This window comes from Fundulus heteroclitus, chromosome 6 (assembly GCF_011125445.2).
Source record: "Fundulus heteroclitus isolate FHET01 chromosome 6, MU-UCD_Fhet_4.1, whole genome shotgun sequence".
Lineage (NCBI taxonomy): Eukaryota > Metazoa > Chordata > Actinopteri > Cyprinodontiformes > Fundulidae > Fundulus > Fundulus heteroclitus.
The window spans coordinates 7,314,647-7,341,873 of NC_046366.1; the positions used below are offsets into that span (position 1 = coordinate 7,314,647).

General features: G+C 41.5%; 1 protein-coding gene across 2 annotated transcripts in view; it reads left to right on the top strand.

Annotated features, from left to right (window-relative positions):
- The first annotated feature begins 410 nt into the window (after window positions 1-410).
- Window positions 411-27,227, top strand: part of LOC105925246 (disabled homolog 1) — a 73,307-nt gene continuing 46,490 nt past the window's right edge. For both annotated transcript variants that reach the window (XM_036137957.1, XM_036137958.1), the window contains exon 1: window positions 411-819. The gene's annotated coding sequence lies outside the window, so the exon portion shown is untranslated. The remainder of the gene's footprint in view (window positions 820-27,227) is intronic.

Below are 27,227 nucleotides of genomic sequence, written 5' to 3' on the forward strand. Positions count from 1 at the left end.
CACTTGATGGATGGCTGGTTAAAGGAGGGATGATCAATGACCCTGATGGATTGCTTTTTGGGAGGGTTTTAGAAATGAGATGGATCTGTGCTCCTTAAAAACAGATTGTCCTCTGAAGGACAGCTTCTCTGAAGTTTGCATAACAGCCTGTGAAGCTGGAATATTATTCACTTAGTTCTTTGTTGTGTTGATAAGTGGCAAGTAGTCCCTCCTCCTCTCCAGAATCCTTTATTTTTCTAAAATCTTTAATCCCCTACGCCCCCTTCCCCCATCCAACGAATCCCCCTCTCTATATATTATTCTCTGTGCATTTTAATTTTTTCCCGTCACCGGGGGCCCAGTTATCCCCGCCTACTCTCCTCATTTTTTTTTTTTTTTTTTTTTTTTAGCTGCCTGAAAGTGGAAAAGCGGAGCCAAGAAATAGTTAATCTCTCGGGCTGCCGCTATGATTGGCCGCTGTATGCTGCGCTTCTGCCTCCTTGAATGAGAAACAGGGGTAACCAGGCAACTTCAGAGCTGGAGAGAATAAGAAGCAGAAGAAGATAGGGGAAAAGAGGACAAGATAGAGGATTTCAGAGTGACGGGAGAAATTCCGAGCATGTAAAGAGGAAAGTCATTGTGATTTCACCTTGTGTGTCCTGTAAAACGGAACTAAGACATGGATTTTCTTAGGCTCGCTCTCTCCCTCTCTTTCTCCCTCTCTCCCTCTGCCTCCTTCACCGCGGGGGGAGAAAACGGAGCGCGCAAATGAAGGGGGACACAGATGTGGATTAAAAACGCATACATGGGACTCTTCGGAGGAGCATCCGCTGAGGAAAGGTGAGTGGCACCTCGTTTGTGACTTTCTCCATTGCGGGGAGTGTTTTAAAACTGTGGAGCCGGTGGAGGATGCGAGGCGTGCTGAGCGACACGTCGGGATTTCTGCGCTGGATGCTGCCGGCCGCTGATCCGGGGGAACGGGCTGCGGACCGTTCAGCTGTGCCAGACTGAGACGCATACGGAGGAGAAATGAGACCTTCGTGCGCTCAGTAATGAAGGTGGGAGCCCTGCGGCTTGGTTTATGTAGAGTCCTGTGAAGCGCCTGTCAAACAAGCCGCTGTCCCACATTGGACTGCGCACACATCAGAAGCTGACATTTCTCCTTTTAGTGTGATTTTACGTACGTGAGCTGAACAGCACGGCCCTGTTGCTTCTTCGCTTCAGGCGACACGATTTCTTCTAATCATACAAGTATTAGGGAAAAAAGGGTTAACCCTCCCCGGTCCACAAATATTCAAATGAGGAGATATTCTGCTGCAACAGCAGGAAGTCGCCTTCAAAGGACTGCGTGTTAACGCGCTCTGACGCTATAGGTTAACGGCTGAATGATGACGCAGGACCTGGGTAGATGCATTGATTTCAGTGCTGGGGAGGTTGGAGAACGCTCAGCGGACTGCGCCGGAGGCGCCGAGGACCTGTGGATGGGAGCGCAGAGCGCAGCGCATCTGTTGACCGACAGCATTTAACGCAGAAATGCGCCTCTGCACGGGTCTGCCTCTTGAGTCCCAGGAGCGCTTCCAGAAAGTTTTTTTTATGGGGTACGGGTATAATGATGCAAACTGCTCAGTTGATATGCACGGCATTGGGCTTACGCAGTGTAGCCACATAGGAGGGCCCAGGGCGGACATTGACCACCCCATTGAATTTGCGGCCCCCCCCCCCTCCCTCCCTCATCAGCCAATATTTGTTATGCATGAATTATAGAGAGAAAATGGACAGTAAACACTTAGTGGGTTGCAACGACAAGATTTAAATTGGATTAGTTTGAGGTTTTGTAAATAATGAATGGAAATATTTGACACAATAGGCTAAGCTTTTAAACCCTGAAAATGTTTTGTCACATAATGTTGTAGATATACTTATTTCCAACTCATCTGGATACTGAGGGCAAACTGAAACATTTGCCTCTACAAGGACTGTCCTAGCCAGAGCTGGAATTACAACCATGTTGGCCCCTGAGCTAGCCAGTTTTGGTTCCCTATACTCACAAAAACATTTTCAGCTCATGCAAATCACATTAGTTTGATAGGTAGGCCTACACAACATAACAAAGCAATGCTTGGTTGGTTTGAAAGCTGTCCTGCAAGACAAAAAATGCTTTCATGACATAAAAAAAGGTTTTTGGGGAACTCCCCATTAATATTCTTAGCTATTTTCTTCATGTTTGCAGCATGTTGGTGAAGATTCCCAGTCATCTAGTTCATGATCAATAAAAAAAGGTTTTAAAAAAATAAAACAACTGGACTTCTATTCTGAAGCCGAATATGTTTCGCTTCCCAACCAGGAAGCGTTCTCAATTCGAAATGTCTGGAGAAGTGTAGAGTTCCAAGCTTTATAGACCTGCTGGTGAGGCCTCATTAGAGCTTAGATTTGCATGTAGATTCACCTGGAACTGTTCGCCCCTCACAGTGTAGAGTCATGTGGCTCATTGTTTGCCTGACTCACAGGACAAATGTTGTGGTCACACACATGGAGGAGTGAATTAGGTTGAAACCTGGCAGGAATCAAACCTATAGCTGTGTTGTAAGTTTTTGAAAGTTGAAACCTGAGCCCTCCTCCTCTGTTTAAAGTTGTTTTTTTCTCACTTAACGTAGATGGCTTCCTTCACCCCTCTCTTAAACCATCTGTCTTCTCTGTCCAAAATGTGAACATTTTGGTCCTCAAAAGAGGGTCTTTTATCCTTGAGGTGCAGGTGGACGGCTGAGTATTTTCTAGCTCTCCTGTGTTGAGCCATGCGTCTGTGGAGAGGTTGTTTGGTTTCTCCAATATAAAGATCAGAACATTCTTCACTGCACTGAGCTGCATACACCACTCCGCTCATTGTAGGCTTAGGGGTTTTGTCCTTTGGATGGACAAGCCTCAGTCTCAGGGTCAATGGGAAAATGTTTTTGCTCTTGTTCTTCTCTATATTCTGTTCTGCGACGTATGTTTTTGATTTCCTTGCTGATTTGACAAATGCCCAGTTAGGGTATCCACAGGTTTCTGCTCCTTGTTCTTCCCTTCTGTCCTAGTGGGGACACGTTCGGCTCGATGGTGTAAGGTTCTGATGACCGAAAGTTTGTGTTCCAGTGTGTGGTGAGAATCAAAAGGAAGATGCTGGTCTGTGTGAGTAGGTCTCCTGTAGACTTCAATGTTGAGGCTTCTATCTCTTTCCATGCACACCAAGCAGTCCAGAGAAGGTAGCTTGTTGTCGTTGGCATCCTCTCTGGTAAATTCGATGTTGTTGTCCACTGCGTTGATGTGTCTGGTAAAAGCTTCTACTTCTTTTTCCTGGATTTTGACCCATGTGTCATCCACTTATGAGCCTGTTGTTGATGTTTGCAGCATCAACAGGCTCAAATTGATAAAGTGTTAAGAAAACCCTCCATTTCACAATTTGTCCATCAAGATGGATAAAAAAAATAGAATCTATCTGAAAACTTTCCTCTTCCGCCACCGTTTACCAGACTTCCTTGAAAACTTAGGTTACCAAATGCATCCTATGAATAATCTTTGTGGTTTTCAAATACATTTTAGGTGCATTATTACCCCATGGCATACACATTAAAGTACAAGCCCTAAATATCAATGTATTTAGTTATTTCAAGTGGCCTAATGACTATTTTTTTCCTCCTTTGAACTGTGTCTTTTTCAGTGTCAATCATTTGCCCTTGCCCCAATGATACCAGGAAAACATATCTCAACATTTAAGTGTTAAAGTGTTGTAAAATCATAGATGCTAAAATTTGCCTGGGCTAAAAGAAGGATTTAATGACCTTTGGATTTTGTGTGCGACTCCAAGGCTATTAGTCACCCCTATCCCCCCCAGCCTTTATAAATCATTCTGGAGGTGCCACTGGTCTCACAAGTTGGAACCAAAATTAGATTTTAGCAACATTTTAGGGAAAATTAGGAATCTTTTCCCTCTTTCATAAATGTGTATCTTAAATGTCAAATATATGCTAAATAACCTGTAATCAGTGTAGAATACCTAAGTCCAGTAACTTAGTCAATACATCATGATTTTTATGTTTCTTTTACTAATACCAAAGAAACACAGAAAATTGTCCCTTTTTGGGTTTTCACAAATAGAATAAAGGTTTCATGAATATCAAACTGGATTTAAAAGAATACCAGTTCATGTAGAATTAACCAATCTATGTATTTTAGATTTTGAACCAGAAATAGCCCTTTAGTTTAGTGGAGCTAGGAAGCTATCATGTCTAATGGTTAGCCGGTTGCTTACCCACATTTCTGCCTAATCAATGGTTCAAAGAGGATGGGACGTTTTACAGTGATAAGTGAAATCTGAGCTTTATTAGCCTACTCCATCAACACAGCCAGTGCTGCCAACTCTTCAGTACAGAAAGTAGCTATTTGCTCTCCTAAAGGTTGTGCTTTATGAATGGCTGGAGACAGAGGCAACTAGTCTTTCTAGGTTTATGACAGAAACGTTCTGTAAAAGAGGCAATAGAGTCAAAATGACCCCAAATAAGTTTACAACTACAGTACAATATAACTCAAAGTGCCTGTCTCAAACAAGATATTCTGGCAGACTAATGATGGGTATTTTATTATGTGTTAGTTTTATATAGTTAAAGTTTTTTATATATTTTTTTCTTATGGTTCCCTACAGCAACCAGGCCAGCCAGACTGATAATGTGTAGCACTCTAGTTCTGCACATTATCAATCTGTGACTGCTCCGTTTGAATCTGTTTAGGGAAAGGAGGGACATTCAGCAGAACTCTCTGAGCTGATTGGGTGAAGCAACTCCTAGTACCTGCTTACCAAAGGTTGATTTTAGCCAATCAGGGTATCAAATTAAAAAGTAAAAAGCAGATGTCATGAGTAAACCGTAAGAATCTAAGCTAGTCGAGGCACTTCTTACTGTTCTACTATCAAAGAAGAAATCGTGGATTCTTACAAAACAGATGTGATAGCAGCAGGTATGCGTGCGTCCCCCTGTGCTGCCATGTTTATTTTGGTTGGTTGCTTTCGTCACACTGTTATGTCCCACCTTAAGCCTCAATACTGCAACATGATTGTCCCGCACCGTTTTTGGTTTGGAAACAAACGGTTGAAGCCGGAGAGGTACAAGATGGATGCTTATGTGTTTGTGAACGCAGACCTTGTCTGCAGCTTGCAGACAAAGTTATCCCTACAGAGCCATCAACAACCCAGTGTTGTTCATCTGCATTCCTACTGCTGCACAAGGACCGTGCAGCCTTGGAGGAGGACTGAATACTCACTAAATGAACAATGAAGATACCAAGTTTGCAACTGCAGAAAAAAATGAATAAGTAATTCATTTCTTACTTCAAAATAAGACTCCCAAGCATAGACAGAACAAGGTGTCAGTGGCGCCTATAATGACAACATGAGTTGCCTTTACCAGACAAAGTCACATGCAAGTTGGGCAGCACTTCACAACACAGACTTCACTTAGACAAGAAATGTTGTGGTGTTTAACTATCGTGAGATATGGCGCTATAAGATCTCATTAAACCCTGAGGAAGGGGGAGCCAGGTTGGGCCTCTTTTTAATTTAAGGAGTTTTATTTGGTATGTTGTAAAGGATATTAAAATGTGGGATCCTAATGCTCTGTTAATTCATGTTTCCAGGTACCTTTGTAGGAAATAGCAGCTGATTTGATATGTTGTTTTCACAGTTCTTGGCAAAATGTGTTGCCCTTTATTATGAAACACTGTCCCTTTCTGTATTTGTGACCCACAAATGGGAGCTAAGCATCATTTGAAATTAATTACCTAATTAATTCAGGATCTTTCACTTACCAGCATTTGTTTTGACAGAACCATTTTGAAACTTTTGTTGACTTACCCAGTTTTACTACACTGTCTTCAGGTATTGTGAGGTGCAACATGAGGGGGGGGGGGGGGGGGGGGGGGGTTCCATAAGTGACAGACAGGAATATAAAGGACCTAATTCAAAACAAAAAATATTTCCATATTTCCATATTTAGCATATTTAGATAAATAGATGTGTCAACTTTACTTTGCAAACCATTTATCTTACTCTCCTAAATTCATAGTGACAAAAAAAAAGATTTTGTTAGTATGACTTTCTAGGAGCGTGAGGGGCATCAAGTTTACAAGGCTTGCCATCGGGGGGATGGGGGCACTGCTAAATCTGCCAGTGTGTACAAAAATGTTAATTTTGATCATTTTGGCAATTAAAAAAAAACAATCCAGTTAAAATCAAACGCTGTTGTTATGTGGGGGTATTTAAAATGCACCCTTTTTTGGAAGTGGGAGATTTTTCAGAGGAGATATGCTTTGATTGCAGGGACCCATAATCATCTTTTTTCTTTAGTCTGGAAAAAACGAGCCTTAAACTGCTTGTATAATATTTAGTACTGTTAAACACATTGCAGACTGGTAATACAAACTGTTAGAATCGAACCAATAAAACTGGTTTAAGAATGCATACATTAGGTTTTTATCCAAATTTCTAATTAGTACTTGTAACAATTTTGAAATAATTGTTGCAGTCAACTATAGGAAAATCTCATTTATCAAATACGTCAAAACTAATGACTCACCATTTTGTACGATAAGCACATAAATCAGGCAGCATGTGCTTTGATGCAACACAAATCAAATGACCTGAAATATATGCCTTCGGTTTTATGTTTGAAAGCTGGGAATTATTATTATTATAATTACATCTGTTGGCCATGAAAGGCCTCATCGGTGCATCCGTACTAAACCATCCAATCCAATCTTGAATTGGATGGTTTAGCATCTATCCTCCCTGTTTTTTCTTGTTTGTAAAGAAATCCCAACCCCCACTCAGAAAAAAAGCAATAATGTGCCAACATTACCAGTTCAACTGCAAAGTTCATTAATGAGCCATATGTCTCTCGTGATGCCCTGTGTTTCTTATGCTTGAGTACCCGTAAAAAAGCGGGCCCACATAAAAGATGGTCTGGGCTGCTTCAGTATAGTAACAGTATGGAGGAAGTGTTAAGCATAGCAACAAAACAGCTTTCGGGCTTGAAGCAGGATGTGGTCATTGCTGCCGCATAATGCATGCGTTAAAATGAAGTCATGCTGAAGGGATCTCGTAGATTAATGGGATGGGTGCAAAAGTTGCTTCTGACTCTGGTGCCAAAGTTCACGGCCGAACCCCCTCCTATAATCTCCTTACGCTGGGTGTATTGCAATAGATGCTAAGCTGGGCTCGCTGGCTCAGTTCTAAGATGTATGGATACACACATACACACCGATCTACACACACCGTGTGCAATTTTCAGTAGTCATCCCAAGACAGTTCTTCACACTGGGCTGTGAAGGCAGAGCTTAAGATGGAGCTCAACAAAACACTAGAGAGCATTAACTTCTCCAGAAAGAGCTTTTTTTTTGTTGGGCCTCCCAATGGAATCAAGACACTTAATTTAGCTCATGGCAGCAAATGCAACTCAAGGGAAATATATCTTATCCAATTAGGATTGTCTTTTTCGCCTTTTGCGATTGCTGCAAATTACCAAAAGTGTTCCGCTTTTTTTTTCCGCTTTTCTGTATCTGAGCTCATTTGGAACGATATTTTCAATTTGACTTGACATTGTCTCTTGACATTGGAATAGCTGGAGGCCTGGTCTTCTTGCACCATATGCTCTTTCTTATATCTATACGAGCTTCCTTATGTTTTGCCAAGGTTGGCGTCCAACATACCGGATTCACAGGGATGCGAACATATTTTGTTCAGCAGGAAAAACAACTTTGGGAGTTGCTTAAACATCACATCATTTCTGTTATTAGGATTTAAGTATAGTATATGAGCATTTTAAGATAATCTGGATTTTACTAGCTATATGTCAAATTGCAGTGTGTCGTCTTGGTAAATATGTTTGCAATGTAACACTTGCAAAATACTGCTTGGATGCAGCATTTGGCAAGCGTTTTCATTTCAATTGATTCAATTCAAAAGGTGCTAGGGAGATCCTGATGATGGGAAAACAAAAAAGAAATGTGATGAACATTTTGGTGACAATGACACTGAACTATTAAACAATATTACAATTACATGTTTTGTTAAATCATGCAGACTTAGTCTTTCTTGTTTATGCTCTGATATATATATATATATATATATATATATATATATATATATATATATATATATATATATATATATATATATATATATATGCATGCTGAATTAGCTTTTTGTCCAAGATGGCACTGTCCATTTTGGCTAAACATTTATTTAATCTCAACTGTCTGAAGGGTGTTGTTCCACAAGTTTTTGGAATGCAACTTTGCTAATCTACAATATGCTGCTATATTCTCTTAAAGATTCGCTTGGTGACCCTTTCAAACGAGCCATACTTGCTCAGCCTCTTTCTAGTTTTGCTGTCATGAACTGTAATGTTTAAGACTCAATCTGAGGCCTTTAGAGTCAGAAATGTATCTCTTGCTATGTTTTCAGTTATTATTTTTATTTGTTTACAGTATCTCTGAGTATAGCATACTCTGACCCTGGGGGGAATTCGCTGGGAAGCCCAATCCTGGGAAGACTGACTACTGTCTTAACGGTTTTCCACTAGTTGGTTGTTTTAAAATGCAGTAAACACCCTGGACAGGTCCTTACCACGTACACTATAGTCTGTTCTTAAGCATTATTCTGCTCATAGGTGGATTACATTTAGACCATTCATTATGATGTGGCCCCTGGCAGAGGAAGGTCAGAGGTTTTGGTAGGGAATTGAACATATAGTGGGGAATGGTAAGGGAGCTTGAATGACCGTTGTGAGGTCAGAACAACTAAATGAGAAACGGGGACTACACAACTACATATGAGAATTGTAGAAGGCACATTCAGTTTTAACTTTGGTAACTGTTTAGATAAACATTAACCAACTTCCACAAGCATTTAAATAAAATCTCAAGGAACAGGTTTAAGCCCTGCGACAGACTGGCCACCTGTCCAGGGTGTACCTCGCCTCTCGCCCAGTGAAAGCTGGAGATAGGCACCAGCAACCCCTGCAACCCCATTAAGGATTAGGCGGGTCAGAAAATAAATGGATGGATGGATGGATGGAACAAGTTTAACTGCTAATTGGACAAAGATTCAATTCAGTTTTATATAGCACCAATTCACAACATGTCATCTCAAGACACTTTCCACAGTCAATTCTATTAAATCATCCTGACAGATTGGTTAAAAAAGTTTTCTATCTAAGGAAACCCATCATATTGCATCGAGTCATTGACTTGCAGCATAGACTCCTCCTGGATGAGCATGGAGCCACAGTGGGCAGTCGCTTGCACGGTGTCGTTGACTTTGCAGCAATTCCTCATTCCGATCATGCAGGTAGCGACAGTGGAGATGAAAACTCTCCTTTAAAAAGGAGGAAACCTCCAGCAGAACCAGACTCAGTGTGAACGGTCATCTGCCGCGACTGACTGAGGGTGAAGATATATGCCTCGCTGATGTGAGAAGATAGAGCAGAGACACAAAAAAGAAGAAAAAAGCACTGATCCAGAAATATTTTCTATGTTAGAGAAAAGTAAATATTGTAATGGCAGAACAAGCTCCATTAGTGGCTTCATCTCATTTAAAAGCAGGAAAAGATATTTCCATCGTTTACTTTGATGTTGGCCGACTTATTTGAACATTTCTGTTAAAGCTGCGATGCATCTACCAGAAAAATAACTGCTGATAACTTTCTTTACCAGTGTCTGTTGTATTGCGTTTAACATTAGAACAACAAGAGGAAGAGTACAACACATTTACACAACTACTGTATTGAGAAGTGTGTTGGACCACAGTTTCTCATAACCCAAACTTTCTGAGAAACTTGGACAAGTTTAGTTTATTTTGAGTGTATCAAAGAAGTCAGCCACCCACAACAAGACTAAGGCAGAATTGGTAGCTGTTTGTAGAGAAGGACAGCTCATCAATATTGCCTCCATTTTACCCTCTGTTCTTTATGTTTGAAACAAACCTGAGGTTGGCTTTCACTGATTGAAGCAGCAACCTGATTGAAAATGAACTTTTCCCACTCAAGGTGTTGTGTTCAGCGCTGATTGGAGTGTATAAATACCCACATCCACTGGTGTTATTTGGTGTTGGATTGAAAGACAGTTTCAGTAGTCAGGGCTCTTAAAAGCCAGAGGTTAGCAGGAGTTAGCACTGTTTTACCAATGTGGAAAACTACAATAAACCTGAAAAAAAAAAGATCTTCAGGATTTTCCGAGTGACGTTCTTTGAAGCTTTAACATGTAATATTTCTCCACTGAGATGGACCCGTTGTTTTAGCTGATTTTTAGCTCATTAAAACAACATAAATTGAAAATATTAATATCTGTGGGATACGATGCTATGTAGGGCACTAACAACAGCTGCCTTTTTTAGCTACAATTTTGTCTGTCCACCCTACTCAGAAGTTATTCAGCTGAGAAAACAGCAACACACTTACAGTCGCCTGTGAAAAGTAAAGAAGTTGAACATGTTAATATAGTGATGTATCCCAAAAGTAAGAACGTTTTGGTTAGAGATTTCTAAATAGCTAAAGTTAGCTAAAAAGTAGGCTCCCACTATGCTAGCTGTTAGCCATCCAACACTGAGAATGTTTCAACGTTTCGTCAGACTTATCGCGAAATGTAATTTGTCTACTGTACATACATAAACTACCACTGATAAAGATCAGAGGATGCACTGTCTTTATCAGGTTCACTAAAACACAACAAGATTTTAACTTTTTTCAATAAAAACTAAGAACCTAGTTTTAATTATCACAAAAAAATAATAAAGGTCTCAATAAAGTAGTTTAACGATGCACCTATAATTTAGTCCATATTTGACCAAAATATATTTAACCATTTTGTGGGTGTCTCAAACTAAGCATTAAACCTTTTCCATTTTTGCATTTCTTTCAAATATAAAAGGCTTCATAAATATCAAACTAGGTCTAAAAGAATCCCTTTCCAGTCTATTATCCAGTTCCATTTTAATCAGTCAAGGTATTTAAAATTTAAAAGTTGAAAAATTGCTTTTTACAGCTTTTTAAAATGAACAAGCTATAAAAAATAGCTCTTGAGTTTAGTGCAAATAGTAATGAGAACTTTAGTATTGTTAGAAGATATCAGTTTACCAGCACTTACAAATCATTCACATCTTGTCTTTCTTACTCTTTTTTACAAGGTAACAAACGGTTGCCAGATAAATAATTTTGTAAACTAGTTTTGTCAGACAACACATCAAGAGCCATCAATTGTAATTTCAAAATAAGACTCTCAGAGATATTGCTATATGTCAAGCCTAAAGCACTCACCTCCTTAACACAGCTAACAGAGAGTGCCTTTTGACTTTTTCAATGTTCCCTTTTTTAACCATGTGTCACTGAAATTAACAAGCAGGTATGCAAAATAGAAAACCTAATATTGGAACATGGTTAAAATAACAGTTTCTTTTCAAATACAAACAAAAATTAAACATCACAAATATCGTTTCAGAACAGAATTGGAAAAGGTTGATTATTCATTACCCCCACAGAATACAGGATATTACCATGCCTGTTTTCCTCTGTGTATAATGAGGTTGTAAATTGCAACTCCATTTCTGTGTGTCTGATTTCTTACAAATTTACACAATGCTCTTCAGTATTCAGTCACACAAAGAATATGAGGCCATTCCGATGGCAGTCCTTCACCTTTATCACAGTTATTTTACACCTATTCATTGAAATAACACTAACAAAGTTGATATTATCTGAATAACCTAAGAAACATGACAGTAATTGCTTATAATTAAAGTGTTTTTTATTGTGTTGAATAGTATTTGGATTTAATTAGGTCAACATAGAATATGAATTATACAAAAAGCAATGTTAGAGCCTCACCAAACTGATTTGGACCTCGATCTTGGGTACTGCAGTGACCCTGTTAAGTTGAGGAAAACGTTGCGACCCCGACACCATACACTGTGTTATTGGAGTCAAATGGGGCAATGAATTGCCAGTCCATTGCACAATTGCTTCCACTGGGTAGTGATCCCTGTACGGCGTGTGTGTAACATCTGGAGAGGGAGCGAAGTACTCAGCGTGGAGCTGGAGGTGCCTGCCCGTCCCCCTTGTTCAACCAGGGCCACCACTGACCCCCTCCACACACACACATGCACACCCTGCTTCCCTTCCAGCAGAGTGGGTATCTTCAATGCATCAATGACACCGGCCATCATGAGGGACATGTAGCACGCCAAACCAATGATTCATTAGGACTCAATTAGCTGGCAGGCATGGGGCGACCTGCCATATGCCGCAAGGTTCGACGACAGTCTGCACCCTCTCTGTTCAACTGCACCCCCCGACCGTCTTTGGCGCTACTGTTTATGTGTGTTGCGCGAGACAAAACAAGGCAGTCAGAGGTATCTATGCCATAATCTATTGAAACTATTCAGTGGTTGAGATTTAGCAGTTTCTGTCCCCTGTCACGCAGTTTCTGGGCTGGAAATGAGTCACAATGACCTTCAGCTCAACTCGTGGCGTGCCAGTTGGCAGCGTATGAAGTACTCATTCATCTAGTGAAGTATGAGACTGTGGAGCTGCAGATACTGTAAATCTTAAGATGTAAGAAGGGCTCCGCTCTGTATTGACTTCTCTTCCTCTGCCAAAAAGACGCCGTGGGCTGCCGACAAGATCTATCCACCCCCAAATCTAATTTGTCTTCTTATCTGTGCCAAGGTAAAGGACTCCCCCCCCCCCCCCCCCACACACACACACACACACACACACTCACATCCCAGTGCAGCGGCCCCCCACCCAAAATAAGGCATCCACGTGCCGATATTAATGAAATTAGATCAAGCCGCCCTTAGGCTGAATGACATGACGAGCTCCAACCAAGATACGTGATAGAACATGAGATGATGTGGCGTGTGCACACTCAGTCATATTATTTCTGTCAATGGGAGTGAGCTTTCATGTCACAAGGATAATGATTGAAGCTTTCAAGGAAACATTGCTAACGACTGATGTAGTTGCACATAGCATTTTACATCCCTTGCCTTGAAGGATAAGAGGGCTGTTTATCTGCATCAGAGCAACCAAGGGCCAGGAGGAGTGACAAAAAATGTAAAAGTTTATATTCCAAAATTTAAAAAGCAACAATCATCAATTCAAACACATTTAAAAGAGTGTATATAATTAGACAAATAATGTGTTTGAATTTTCAGAAGCCTGTATATTGCAAACTGTGCCGGTCATTGAGAGATAGATACTATTTAGGAGTTAAAATTACCTCCCAAATCTCTTAATAGTGTTGAAATGTGGAAAGAATGCATCAGAGAGACAATATTTGCACTTTTTTCGAAGCAAATCTTTTTGTGCATGATATTTGAGAATAAGACCAATGTGTTAATTCTCATCTGCACACATTTAGAGAGCAAACCGCTGTGTGAATTTAGCTGTCACGTTTTTTTTTTTTTTTTTTTCCAATGAATTTGTATTTCCCTCAGACACAGATAAATGCTACTGATCCATTTTTCTAGGTACAGCATCATCACTTGTGATGTTTGGAAACATTATGGGCTCATAAAAAAATGGAATCACCTCTAATTTTCTTATAACTCTACACTGAAACATATATGATTGCTTTAAAATCATTATAGAAAAAGAGCATTATGAGCTCATATCTGATTTTGAGAGAAAAATAATGATGTCTGTGTACAATTGTTGAACATTAAATTATGGCAAATTGAAAAAAAAAATACCAAAAAGATGTCTCTCTTGTTTGCTTCTCAACCCAGTTTGATTCGAGGTCAAGGGCAGAAGGCCGAATTTCTTCCACATTGAGCTGGAAATTTCTTTTTCCCTCAGAAATGTGGATGAGCTCGCTTTTTGAATTAGTATGTTTTAAAACCTGCAGGGTTTGAAAAGACGGATGGGTTTGTCCTTAATTATTAAGTTCAAGTTGACTTTAGACACACAATTGTACAGAAATTTATATATTTACTTACATTTTCTGTCAGTCGGTATTTTTAATGCTAAACTAAATCCCTTTATGCACACATTTTAGCTGTGTTAATTTGACTTTCCACAGTTTTGTTAATGTAGATTGGATAGCTCCCTCGCTAACTTTTAGGGTAAACCGTTTGTTTGAGTTCAGGGGTTTCAAAGTAAAGTTTCTCGTAGAGAGACTCCTGCAAGCCGTGAAACATCTTTTCATGTCTTTTCAAATTAAAGCGGAACTTTTCCGAATGCCAGGAGCCCGAGAGCCGTCATGAGGAAAGGAAATCAACTTAAGCCGAGAGTGGCTCTGCCCCAGTTGTAGACACGTGCAGCCACCCAACTGCACTCCTCCAGCGTTTTCACCGCATTACCCAGAAACGCTTCGTTCGTGTGACCCAATTTGCAGCCTCTCCTCCCCATTCATCTGCTCTCACAGATGCACTGCAGGAGACTCCGTAAGCAGCGGAGCATCCATCACCTCTGAGTGGTGAGGTCCTTCAGTTACATCCTTTTGGCCTGCTCTACAAGCCTAACCTCCACAGAAGGGCAGGAGCTCCATATGTGGCTCATGGTGAGAGCAGAGAGGCAAGGCTGCCAGCAGCACGAATGAGTTCGAGCACCCATTTGTGGTGATATTTTATGAAACATGTAATCAAATATGAGCTTAGCAGCACTTTTCTTCCACTGACAGTCAATTTAAATATTGTATCTGCCACATCTTCCTACTGCAGTGCTTCTTCAGTACCCTGGAGGTAATTGAGATGTTCAGTTCAGCTTGTGTAGCTTTATCCAGTCTTATGGGATTTGTATCACGCTGAAAAAGTAGCTTTTTTTTCCCCCCTTCGTTTTTTAATATTTTTCACTTACTTTCATAAATTTCTATAATATAAATAAATTATTGCAAAGAATTGTTTGATTTTTAGGTTTTCTGATTATATGATACCAACATTTTGGTAACACGATGGTTCACACATTTATTCATCGGCGGCCTTTATGCAAAAATAGGACCAAACACATTTGCTTTTCAGCCGCACATCTATTTAAGACACGTCAAATATGCAGATCATAAATCAAATGGAAGGAAATGTAATCCATGGAAAAGGGTGGATTATCTTCAGGTACCCCGGGGCTGAGATTTCTCCCACTCACTCTGCCAAAAGATGGGGCCCCGGGGCCTGCTCTCACAAGCCAACTTTGTTCATCACCAATATGCTGTTCCAAGGAGGAGCCCATCTTAAGTCCCGATCAAGAAGGAAACTATTCTAGATTTGGTTAGAATTCATTGTATGGATTCACGTCATTTAAAAAAAAAATGTTTAAACAATGTCAATCCAGATTGTTTTCACATTAAAACAATAAAATGTAATGAAATATATAATTTTATGATCGACCAACACAAGGTAGTACATAAATGTGAAGCTGGAAGAAAATGGCAGAGGCTTTGCCATTCTGTAAAGACATCAGAAGTTTAATATTGAAACAGCGAACAAACTGTATCATGATGACCAAAGGCACACTGGGGTGAGGTGTGAAGCAGTTTAAAGAAGGCTGAGGGAACCAAAATGGGATTTCAAGATCTGAACACCACAAGGAACATTGGTCAATCCAGTCTAGTCAGGCGTGGAAAGCATAGATCAGCAAAGCAGCCGAGAGGCCCATGGTAACCCTGGAAGAACTGCAAAGATCCTACTTTAGGAAGGAGAAGCAGTCAGCAGGAAAAGTGTAAGTCATGATCCTACAACTCATGCCTTTATTGATGAGCGGCAAGAACAAAAGTATTGATGAAAGAAAAGCATAAGAAGTCCTATTTGCTGTTTCTAAATAGAAATTTTGTGCCTCTTATTGGGGAGGGGGAGTCCTTTCTCGTAAAGTCTCAATAAGTTACCCTGAAGTTTGTGGTTGGAACCAGACAAAGTGTGAAAGCATAGAAAGTATCTTTTTCAAGACACAAACTCTCACTTGGCTTCCGTCTGTCACTCCTAATGTCACTTAGTAGGCCTAAAAAGTCTTGCAGCTGTTCTGGCTCGGATCTTTTTTTTTTTAATTAGCTCGGATCGCGCGTCGCTGCAGCATCAGCGGGGAAGAGCCTCCGTGTTTCTGATGTGGAGCTGCGCTGAACAACAAGCATCTGGCGCGGCGGCGGCAGCAGCGGTCAGCATGACGTCTGCTGACGAGACCCTTCAGATCGCTCCTCATCAGAGCGTCGCAGTCGGAGGCTACCCCCGACGCTTTGCTTTAATCAGCCATCAAGTGTCATACTCAGAAGGCTTCACTCGGCCCTTTTCATCCAGCCTCCGCTCTGGGTTTACACAAAACAAGTCAAAACACGGGGAGCAGCTCCTCGGCGAGGCGACGCCGGCGCCATCCGTGTGAGACCCTGACCTTGCGACGCCGCTGTAATGAGGAGGAGGCGACTGTATCACTTATCATTAGCGGCACGATTAGCTGCCAATGGGCTGCGCCTGCCGCGGCTCGATCCCTCCCCCTGCAGCAATCCCCAGAGTACGATAACATATGAGATGACAACAGTTTCACACCCAGTTTCACACCTCCCGTGGTTCCATTCGTCGCAGCAGCCTAATCACTCATGTGAGATTAATGAGAGAAGTTGAGGTGTGGCGGGACGCTCGCTAATTACAAGCTCACACACTGGATTGTCACCGGGGGACCAGACAGTTGGTGTGTGTATGTTCCATAAACGTATTTTAAAGTGCTTTTTTTTTTTTTTTTTAAGAAAATTAGAGTTTCTAGCGGGCAAAAATGAGCAACATCAGAGCTTCTCTCAGGAGGAAATGCACGAGAAAAGCACTTTGTGGAAATAATGGCGCTTATATCGCTGCTGCAAAAATAAAATCGAATCAACTCCAAACGCCGCTGAATGGAGAGGTAACAAAAGCTGCGGTGTAAATGAATTCATTTCTTTCTGTTCTGCCTGCAAAAAGAACAAAACAAAAACAAAACAATGGAGTTATGAAAGCGGATAAACATCTCCGTAGCAAAGTGTGACAAGTTTCCTATGTGAGTGACGTGAGCTCACTTGTTTAAGCACTTTTTGGCGGGCGTTCTGGTTGGACACCTTAAATATGTAAAAAGTTTTGTCTCATAAACACCAGCTTATTCTTTGGGTGTTCAGGGAAATCATAAGCAAGAAAAATGAGCAACAAAACAGCTTTATAATCCGCTGTTGAGAAACGCTCCTGTGCCGGGTGACCAGAGGATAGAAAAGAAACATGTCTCTAAAAAAAACAATGCAGGCAAGTGAGAACTAGCACTTGAGTCGTTTAGCTTTCATTCACCAAATCAAACAAACATCCCAGTTTTACTAAACTGCATTGGTTAGTCATTATCGTAATTATATATAAAAAAAAAAAAAACATGGATTTATGTCAATGGTTTGTTAAAGCTACAGTGCACATATAAGGTTTTACGTTCGATTTGTCAGTTTGGCCTAAACCGTCCGTAGACGTTTCTTACACGTTTTAGCACGTCATTGCTTTTGGCAAACCTTTAACAGGCCGCCTTATCGTATCCATAAATGTCAGATTTGTGTAGCGAACAACTGATAGTTGTCTTATAAACAGGTTCCCAGGGTTACCAAGGGGGCTGTACTTTTGAGTCATAGTATTGATGTCTTCACTTTGTGTCCGCAATGTAGAAAGTCATAAAAATAAAGAAATGCCATTGAATGACGATGTGAGTCCAATCTCTTGACTGGTAGTGTCATGGTTGCCGGAGGCTCATAAGGAGCTAGTCACAGACACGGGTAAACGTTTTATTAGAAAGTGTGGCATGGGGTGAAGATCTGGTAGTCCAAAGAGGGTCAGTGTGTCTCAAAGCAGAGGTTGGCGGTAGCAGTGTAGTTGGTAATGTTCTTCCATGCAGTAGAACATGGAAGGGTGGACAGGCTGGCGAAGGTGAGGCTTTTTCGGGGAATTGCGATCACAGGAAACCACGGAGGAGGACAATGACGACCTGAAAGCGAGGAATGGAACCAGTAGACAACAGCGGGGGGAGTCCAGAAGAGCCATGGCTTGGAATCAATGAGGAGAAGACAGGGAGTAGTGAGAGACAGGGGAATCTAGGTTCTTCAAGGCGTGCACAAGGAGGCCTGTTCAGCACTCTGGGCGTTAACCAACTGGCTGGTGTTGTCAGGAACCACTCCCCTTTATCCAGGTCCTGATTGGCTCTTGACGAGTTGCACCTGTCAGCCTGCAGCACCTGTCACACCCTGCATGACGGAGAGAAACACACATGCCCCACACACTGCTTCTGAAGACACAACAGGCAGTGTATATTAATAAAAGTTTAAAACCATGGATAATGTTCTTAATGTTCCACTACTTAGTTTGTAGTTGCAATGTTACAAAATGTAAAAAGGTACATGGAATATGCACTCTTTCTCAAGATATTATAAGCATATATTTGCTTACCTGTTTGGGTAAATATTTAGGATATGCTATTTGGACTGAATTGAGTGTTTCACTAATGTTCGCCTTTCAGTGTAGCTGTATTGAAATGTGTTGATTTGATAGTAAACACTGGGGAGCCAGTCGTTAAAGCACAACATATTGCCAAATGAGAATAAGAGGCAGCTGTTACCACAGAGACATTCCTGCAAACATCTATTGTTGCGGAGAAAGGAGGGCACAGCAAGTTCATTCCGCGTTGTGTTACTGCAGTAATGAAAAGTGCAAAAAACTAATGAGAGTGGTTTATAGCATCCCAACAGTGGATCATGGTACTCCATTAAAACAAGCCGACCCAAATCAAAAGAACAAAACTTGAGCAGCTGCAAGAGGTTCTGGTCTTCATAGTGGAAGGGTCCTTCCATACATTTTACACACTGGCATAATCTGGGCTGCAATCACTAGGCAGCTAGAGACTATTTCGACCACTACATCGCCACTACAGCGATGATCGGTGTCATTTACCTAAATAAACTGTACCTTTTTTTATTCAAACCAATAGCATATGTCTGTTGTATGGCAGAACACCAGTGGAACTGGCTGAGATTATGGTAAATCTGACCTCAGTGGAAGGTCCAAGTAATGGCGAGTCAACTTGAACACTAAAAATTGGGCTTTGTCTGAACTGTAGGCATTCATTCTGTGGTGAAAAACTGGTTGAACTCCTGTTAGAGGGTGATCTTTGCTTTGTTCTCAGGTAGCCAATCACTGACACTAACGACCAGTAAGACCTAGATTAAACCTTTAAAGCCTAATGCAATAAATTGTAGTCAGAAAATTCAGTGTTTTAAGCAATAAATTGTGCATTTTTATTTAGAATGTTCTTCCTGAATAAAATTTTAATTCTATTCAACAAATATTCAAAATAGTCACAAGAAATAGTTTTCATTTGAGGGATACAAAAAATCTTAGTTCTCTGAGTTTTTCGTCAGCTAAATACCGTATAAATTGTAGTCGACTAAAACAAGACTGTACCTAAATAGACCACAGATGAAAACTACTTCTGACCTTAGTCAAGGCATGATAACTAAACCTGAACTAAACTGTGCTGTTAACCATGCTAACGTGTGATGCAGTATTCCTACCAGCTAGGGATGTGACGACACATCCAGCTCACAAGACAAGACGTAACACTTGGTTTACAGGATCGAGATCAAAACGGCACTCTTCCATAAAGAACATATTTGTTTTGGAACTCATTCCGTCTTTCCACCAGACAAAAAAATTAGATTTGATGAGATTTCCTCTCCCTCCAACATTAAATTTGCATTTTTGATGTCTTTTATTTTCACCATAGGCCCAGCTTGAAGTCATTCGGGATTCGTTTTTTCTTTAGTTCTTATCTAGTTGTCAGCTGGAAAGTAGGCTGTTGACAAAAACTACAAACATTCTTCGTCGTCAGATTGAACACTGATTCTTTAGCAGCTCCTCAACTGTTTGCATGGCAGATTGTGACTGGTAACAGATTTTATTTTATTTTTTTTTTTTTTTAGCTGCTTCTCCTGCCCAACGTCTTAGCTTGCTGATAAAACACACGACCAAAAAGTACGGGGCTCATTTGAAACAAGGACATTATGTTTCGTGAGCAAAATGAAGAAGCGTCAACACGCGGATCGTAGGACTCTATAGTAAGCGCGCTCATTAACTGAAACTGTCCTTCAGCTTCATGTGTTTGATGTGTTTCGGCATCGCGGTGAGACAACAGGTACATAAACAAAAAGTTTCCAGGATAGCGCTCCCCCTCTGCATCATTATTGCAGCTATGCCAAATTTAGGTAATGTTTTTTGTGCTCCCCGGTTTTGATCGTGCCGACTTTTATCTCGACAACACAAACTCTCTGTTGAATGCGTTAGTCGCATTCCCCCGTCTGCACGAGGAGTCAAAACAGCGTTAAAAGCAGTTGTTTGCTGTCAAGTTTCAGGAGCAAGCGGGCTTGTGTGTCTTTATTTCGCCCATGACTGGCGTGCGCCTAAAGAGGCCACCTTTTGGCTATTTGTTTAGAGGGAACAGAGAGAAGGAAAAAAAAAACCTAATTGTCTCATTAATTACTCTGCGGATGAAATAATGACCGAGCCCTTGTGATCACAGTTCTTTGTTACTCAATAATGAAGGCAGAGGTGGGATGGCAGCAGAAGAAAACAGGCCTCAACCTGTTTTTCACAAGCAAGCATTATGCTGGAAGAGAGGGAGAAAAAGGAAAATAGGGCAGATGAGAACAAAGGTAGGAGGAGGGAGAGAAAATGAGGGGAAAAAAAGCAGCATTAGGACTGATTCATTTAGAGCGAATCAAAAAAAGAGAAGAAAGAGAGCAGCGGAGACAGGAGAAGAAGATTTGGCCGTGAAGTGTTTGCCAGGCCTTCTGGAGCCCACCCAGTTCTCCCTCCCGTCATCCCAACGCGGTGAATAGGCTGTTTAACACACTGTTCAGACACCGAGACGCAGCGCAACAACAAACCAAATCAGCAGCAAATTAAAGACTCCTCGGGGGGGAAGCTGCAGAGTATCATCAGAGGAGGTGTTCTGGAAAGCCAGGCTCACCAATTAACTGTTCTAAGATAGGTCCAGGAGTCGGTTCTCCCAGACCTGCTGCACACCGAGGGCGGGACCAGACAGATAAAACAGGGCCATGCAGCCCAGTCTTGTTTTCATGCCATTGTTTACTCCCACCACAGGGAGCGGGTGACACTAGATCAGCCTGGATATGTCTGTTATAGAGCCACAGCTGCCGATCTAACGCTCACGTTGAACACAGGCTGCATTATTCGTGTCTCTAAACCTCTGAAGAGAATGTAGCTCTTCATATGCGTCGCATAGCGGAGGAATAACCTCAACTTATCCCCCGCTTTTGCACATCAGTGTGAATGGGTGCCGGTTAATGTGCTGCTGATCCGGTTAAACGCTTCCGCAGCTGCACTATACGGAGGGCAGCGAGGGGCCGCCCTCTCGCCCGGCCATGTTAAAGACTCTCCTAACTGGGTGCACGGCTCCCAGGCCTCTGCTGACATAAATCAGCGCGGCAACTGTGTGCCGTTGCTTATTTAGTTTCCCAGCTGCACCCAGTGAACCGGAAACAACGAGGGGCTGTTTTTGACTCAGACGGCAACACCGGAGCGCTTCCAATCCCTAAAGTGAAATTTTATTGTATGTTTTTTTTTTTTTTCCCCCTCCTTTTGCCCACCATTCCTGGTCGCACACTCCACTGTTCTACCATCGCCAGTCCTCCATCTTGTTAGAATGAGGCGAACCTAATGGGGCGTGGGCGAGCAACCCGAGCGGGTTCTCCCAGGAAAACCAGAGGAGTAAGACAAGTTTTTTTTGTTCCACTTTTCTACAACCTTTCAGCATTCCCATCAGTTTTAAAAATCAAATGAAAAAGGCCTGGGTATGTGATGAATTCTTTTTTTTAACTCACCGCTCTCCAGTTTTCATTTGAGTTTTAAGATGTATGGTGATAAACTCTTATAAAGTATGGAACACTGAAGCTGCCACCAGCATGTTTAATCCTTGTGAAAACATGCTGGTGAAATTTGTACTTCTATGGCAACCAAAAAAAAAATCTCTTTTGTCTCATCTCAGCAGAGAGCCATTACCCGTGCCGTTGTACTTCTTATTATGTTCCTGTTGCTGCTTTCTCATATTTGTTGAATGTGCTGTAAAACAGTTGCTGCGTCGTCATGATCTCCCACCCAAGCTGTGGATCTGTGTGGCCCCTCTGGATTTTACTCCTTTTTCCAGTGTCCACACTGCAAAAACGTATCTAAAAATAAGTAAAATGTTCTTAAAGTTAGTGTATTTGTCCTTGATTTGAGCAGGTAAATAAGATTATTTGCCAATGGAATGAGTATTTTGACCCCTAAAATAAGATAATTAGACATCCTGCACTTGATATAAGATGATGGAGATGAGTTGTTCCTATTTTAAGTGCAGAAATATTATTCCATTGGCAAATCATCTTATTTACCTGCTCAAATCAAGGACATATACACTAACATTAGGAACATTTTACTTATTTTCAGTTCTGTTTTTGCAGTGTCCAGATAAAACAGTTGAACATGTCTGGGTAGATTTGCAGTTGTGCCGTATTCTGTCAGAAAACCGATTCATTTTGTGAGATCCAACAAGCTTGTGATATTGTTTTCTAACCTAAAACTGCTTCCAAATGTTCCCCCTGATCCGCCTGCTGCTGTGTTCCTTGGCCTTCGTAATGCTGACATGTAGGCAACTGGTTGCACTGGACTTTATTTAGGGGTATCGGTGAAGTGAGAGCTGAATGTAAATTCAGGCAGAAAGCAGTGCAGCTTCTCATTATAAGAGAGTGCGGCGCCTCATGCCAGTCAACCGCTCTCCAGTCAGGAATCTAATTAGTTTAACAAAGGCACATTAACCTTATCATGGATTTAATGGCGATTAGACGCTGGTAAGGCCGCTTACAAGTGACTTCAACCTATTCTTGATTATGAGGCTGATAAAAGCCGACGTAGAGTGGAATAGAAGGGGGCTAAATTAATTATTTCACAACAGCGTTTGGCTGAAAGCTTTTTTGCATTCCTGGACGCAACCAATTGCCACCATGGGTTGACGCGAGGTAACACAGCCGGCCCCGGCTCAGAGGCGGGCTCCGCCGGGCCAGGTTGTGACAGGGCTGTCCCAGTCCATAAGCTGGGAGGCATTTTGTAACAAAGATGACCAGCGCGAGGTGCCAGAGCCGGTCTGTCGAGGCAAACGCTCCAGCAGCCCCAGGCCAGCCTTGGCACACGGGGGGGGAAGAAGGATCCTTGGGAGAGCGACGGGCTTCCTTTTTCTCCAGCCTGTGATTCACGGGCTGCACCTTCCGCTGGGACCGCGGCGAATGGAGGTTTAATTGGCCATGGCCAGTGATAGATGGCTGCTCAACCTTTTGTTACTCATCAGTGGCAGGATGCACCGAAGCTCGCTTGTTTCACAATATGAGGCTGATTGTGGCGGTCTATTAAAAATCAGCCTCAGGAGGAGACGTCGTTGTGCCGTGACGCCGCAGCTTGAAAGGAGAAGCTCCAGAATGATCTGATTTGAAAAATAAAAAATCAACTCGCGCTCAGTGATTGCCCATTATATCGCGAAGGCAGTAAACACGATTGGGAAAACCGATCACACTTAATGAGTTATCTCTCTCTCTCCACGCAGACATCCAGAGGGAGATAATTGCCGTTAATTATAAGCTTTTGTTTCTCGGCAGCATAAATCAAAGATAAAAAAAATCCTTCTTTTTATTTAACTGCAAACAAAATCATCACGTCGAGCAAATTCCTGACTCAATTGCGGATACATTAATTACGTAATCACGGCACGCACCTCATCCTAATCCAGTAGTGTTCCCTCACCGAATAATGCAGACTATTAGAAGTTCGTCTTCGCGTTCACGCCGGGAAGACAGAGCTGCCGTACGTCCCTCTAAACATACAAAGTGCCTTTTTTATTTGGGGGGGGGGGGGGTGTTGTAAACTGCGTGCAGGAAAGAAACTCTAAGTGAAGCAGAAGGCAAACAGCTCCAAATGTCATCCCCGACACTGAGGCAGACAGAGATGAAAAGGGAAACAGGCTGACGGCAGGAAATGAGGATAGCGAAGCGAAACCAAACCGACTTTGCTCAAGGAGGGCTTCCTCTGCACTTCACAGAGGAGGTGCCAAAGTGAGCAAATTAATAAATAAATGGCGGCTTTTGTTGGGTGGTGGGGGGTCTCTTTTGACATCCCCTAACAGTTGAGAGTAAGCTGGAAAAATGAGTGATGCTCGTTAACTCCGACCCAAATCCTGAGAGACAGTGAGAGCTTTTAAAACACGGAGCAGACTGGGGAGTCTGGGTGACCTAGATAGTATTGGCTCTGAAAAGCAGCCATACATCACATTAAATCGCTCTTGGGTCTAATACAATGAGGCATATCTCTCTCATTGGTAATGAAAATTACATTCTGATAAGGTTCTTTGTGACATGGAAAATACCTCTCCCTCTGCTGACGGGCCAGTGCCCCGTCTGAGGCAGACTCTCGGGTAGACGGCTCCTTCGCCGCTGGACCCGGGTGACATTATCAGACTTATGAGCACACACAAAACGTGACACGAGTCCGACAGATCCGAACTGTAACTCATGGTGATGAGACATCCTCAGTCACCAGCTGTTGATCAAAGGAATGGAATACACATGAGCAACACAGTTCATTTCTTTTCCTCTTTGTTCAGCTCCTCCGTTTGTAGGTCGCGTCAACGGATAATCTCATCTAGCATCCTTCTTTGTCTCACCACCCATACCGCACATCCAAGAACTCGCTCTCTCTCTGTTTTGTCCAGTATATCTACCGTCCCTCCGCTTCTCAAGTACTAAACATGTCTGCCTTGCTTCTCTAACTTCGTTTCTGTACATCTTCAGCTCTGCCTCCTCCAGTGAGTTGTATCACGTTATACCGTTCTCTGACACTGCCATTGCCGAGCCCCAAGTCCATTGGCAAGCCCATTACTGTCAGACCTTTTCTACTTAACGTATTGCAGAAATACTGTAAACACACACACACACACACACACACACACACACACACACACACACACACACACACACACACACACATAAAGCATTTAGAAAATGTTAAAAGACAATTTTTTTTTTCTTCCATCCATCTATTGTCTATACCCGCTTATCCGGGTCGTGGGGGAGGGGGGTGGTGTGGAGCTGGTGCCTACCTCCAATAATCATTGGGCGACAGGCGGGTTATACGCTGGACAAGTCGCCAGTCCATCACAGAGCAACACAGAGATGGAAATAATACAATCCCCTGTTAAAACGCTTGGTCTTACCTCTAAGTTATCACAAAAAAATATATTATGACAGATGGATCAACAGAGCTGTGACTGTAGGAAAGTTTGGCAACTGTACTGAAAAGAAACCTAGAATTATTTTTATTCTCCTCTAGGCTTTTAGATCAGTTTTTAAACTATTTGGGGTAATGGATAGTAGTACAGAAGCTGCAGAGAGGTGTGTTAAAGGGATCCACGATTAGTTGGAACAATGGGCTTTATTCAAGAAATATATATTTTACATGTAAAAACAATACAATAAAAATACTGTTGTTTAGTTTTTTTATTATTTTTAACAGACGTTTGCCATGTTGTTAACGCTGCAATGCATTCTGGGTAAAAGACGTATACTAGGTCCTTTGGCGCCAGCTCCGACCAGCCAAAACAGCAATGAGCAGAGTTAAGGCTTTTCAATTTCAACCGGAGCGGGTTGAAATTGATGACAATGTTGTAATAATAATAATAAAATGTATTAATTAATTGAATAAATAATGAAATGATGAATGGCATGTACCGCTTGTGGGGTTGCATGATCCCGGCAAGTAGTGCTCTGTGTCTGGTGTCAGGTCAAATAACACTTGCTTACGATCTAATCGGTCCGGTCTTCAGTCCGTTAACACCTCTTTAGGGTCCGGTGTCGGGTCCGTGATTTCACATTAGGTACCAGCAGGAGAGACAGTACCTTCATTATTTAAAAGGGCTTCTGGTGTTGCCTGTCTCTGACGTTTCTCCCAACGTCTTTTGCTTGCAAGGCAGCAGGGTTTAGCCGCTTTATGGATATAAATAGTTGGTACTATAGTTAGTTTTAGCTTGCGAGGGTAATGGCCACCTGTTGTAATCAACTTTGTTGGTAAAAATGACTCTGTCTTTTGGAGAGGAGTGTTGAGAGAACAAATGTGGGTCCTTTGAGAAGCGATGAAAACTCGCCTCACTTTTTTTTTTATTACAGCCAACAGAAACACCGTGTGGCATTGCCTAAATTTGCACCAATCAAACGAAATACGATAAAAAAACAACTTGGGTCATTTTAGCCCTGCTGTGTTAACTCTGTAGGTTTCAGTCCAGTAGGACCTAACCGCATCATCCACCCAGCATGCATTGCGCAGGTGAAAAAATGTCAACCTCAACGGGTGAAAAACATAACAAAGGACATACCATTTTTGAAATAATTGAGTTTTTACGTATTACAAACAGCATTTTTGAAGTTATTAACAAATTTACAACATGTTCAACTAATGATGGATCCCTTTAAATCTGGCAACATTTTAGGAACTCTGTAGAAGATCAGTAATGTGGCTGAGTGATAGACATGATAGCTACAGTTTCTAATCATGGTGAAAGAACAGTGAATGGTTTACTATTAGCCACCAACATGCCTAGCATGTGTTTTGCATGTTTTTGTTAGATATACCAAGGATCAGGCTCTTTCCTATTTTTAATCTTTATTGTCTGTTCTCTTGGTTCTATGCTTTCTTTATTTTATTTTATATGTGTTTTTTATTTATTTTTTCCCTGATTGACTGACTGACTGATTGGTTGATTGAGCGCTAATTTAAAATCTAGAATATTTATGTGTATCCTCAGCTGGAACATTTTACACTGAGAACTGATTCTTCAAAGCATAGTTGGTGGTTTATCAATTATTCAATTTGTGAAAACTGAAAAAAGGAAGCATTTTCAATTCATTTTGGTCAATAGGACCAAATAAAATTTAGACAACCATTAAATATAGCGGTTTGTGGATCGAGAAAGCTTTCTTCTAATGTTCAAATCAAAAAAGGGATCTTGGTTTTTCCATAAATACTACTAGAATCTTGTCTCGATATTGTGCCTTATCTCATGCCATGAGCTGAATGTACCATTACACCCTTTAATGGGTTGAAAAATTCTGTTCAAGAAGTTGAACTGTTTATGCAAGTTGGTAGCTTTTTTCACACAGAGATGTTG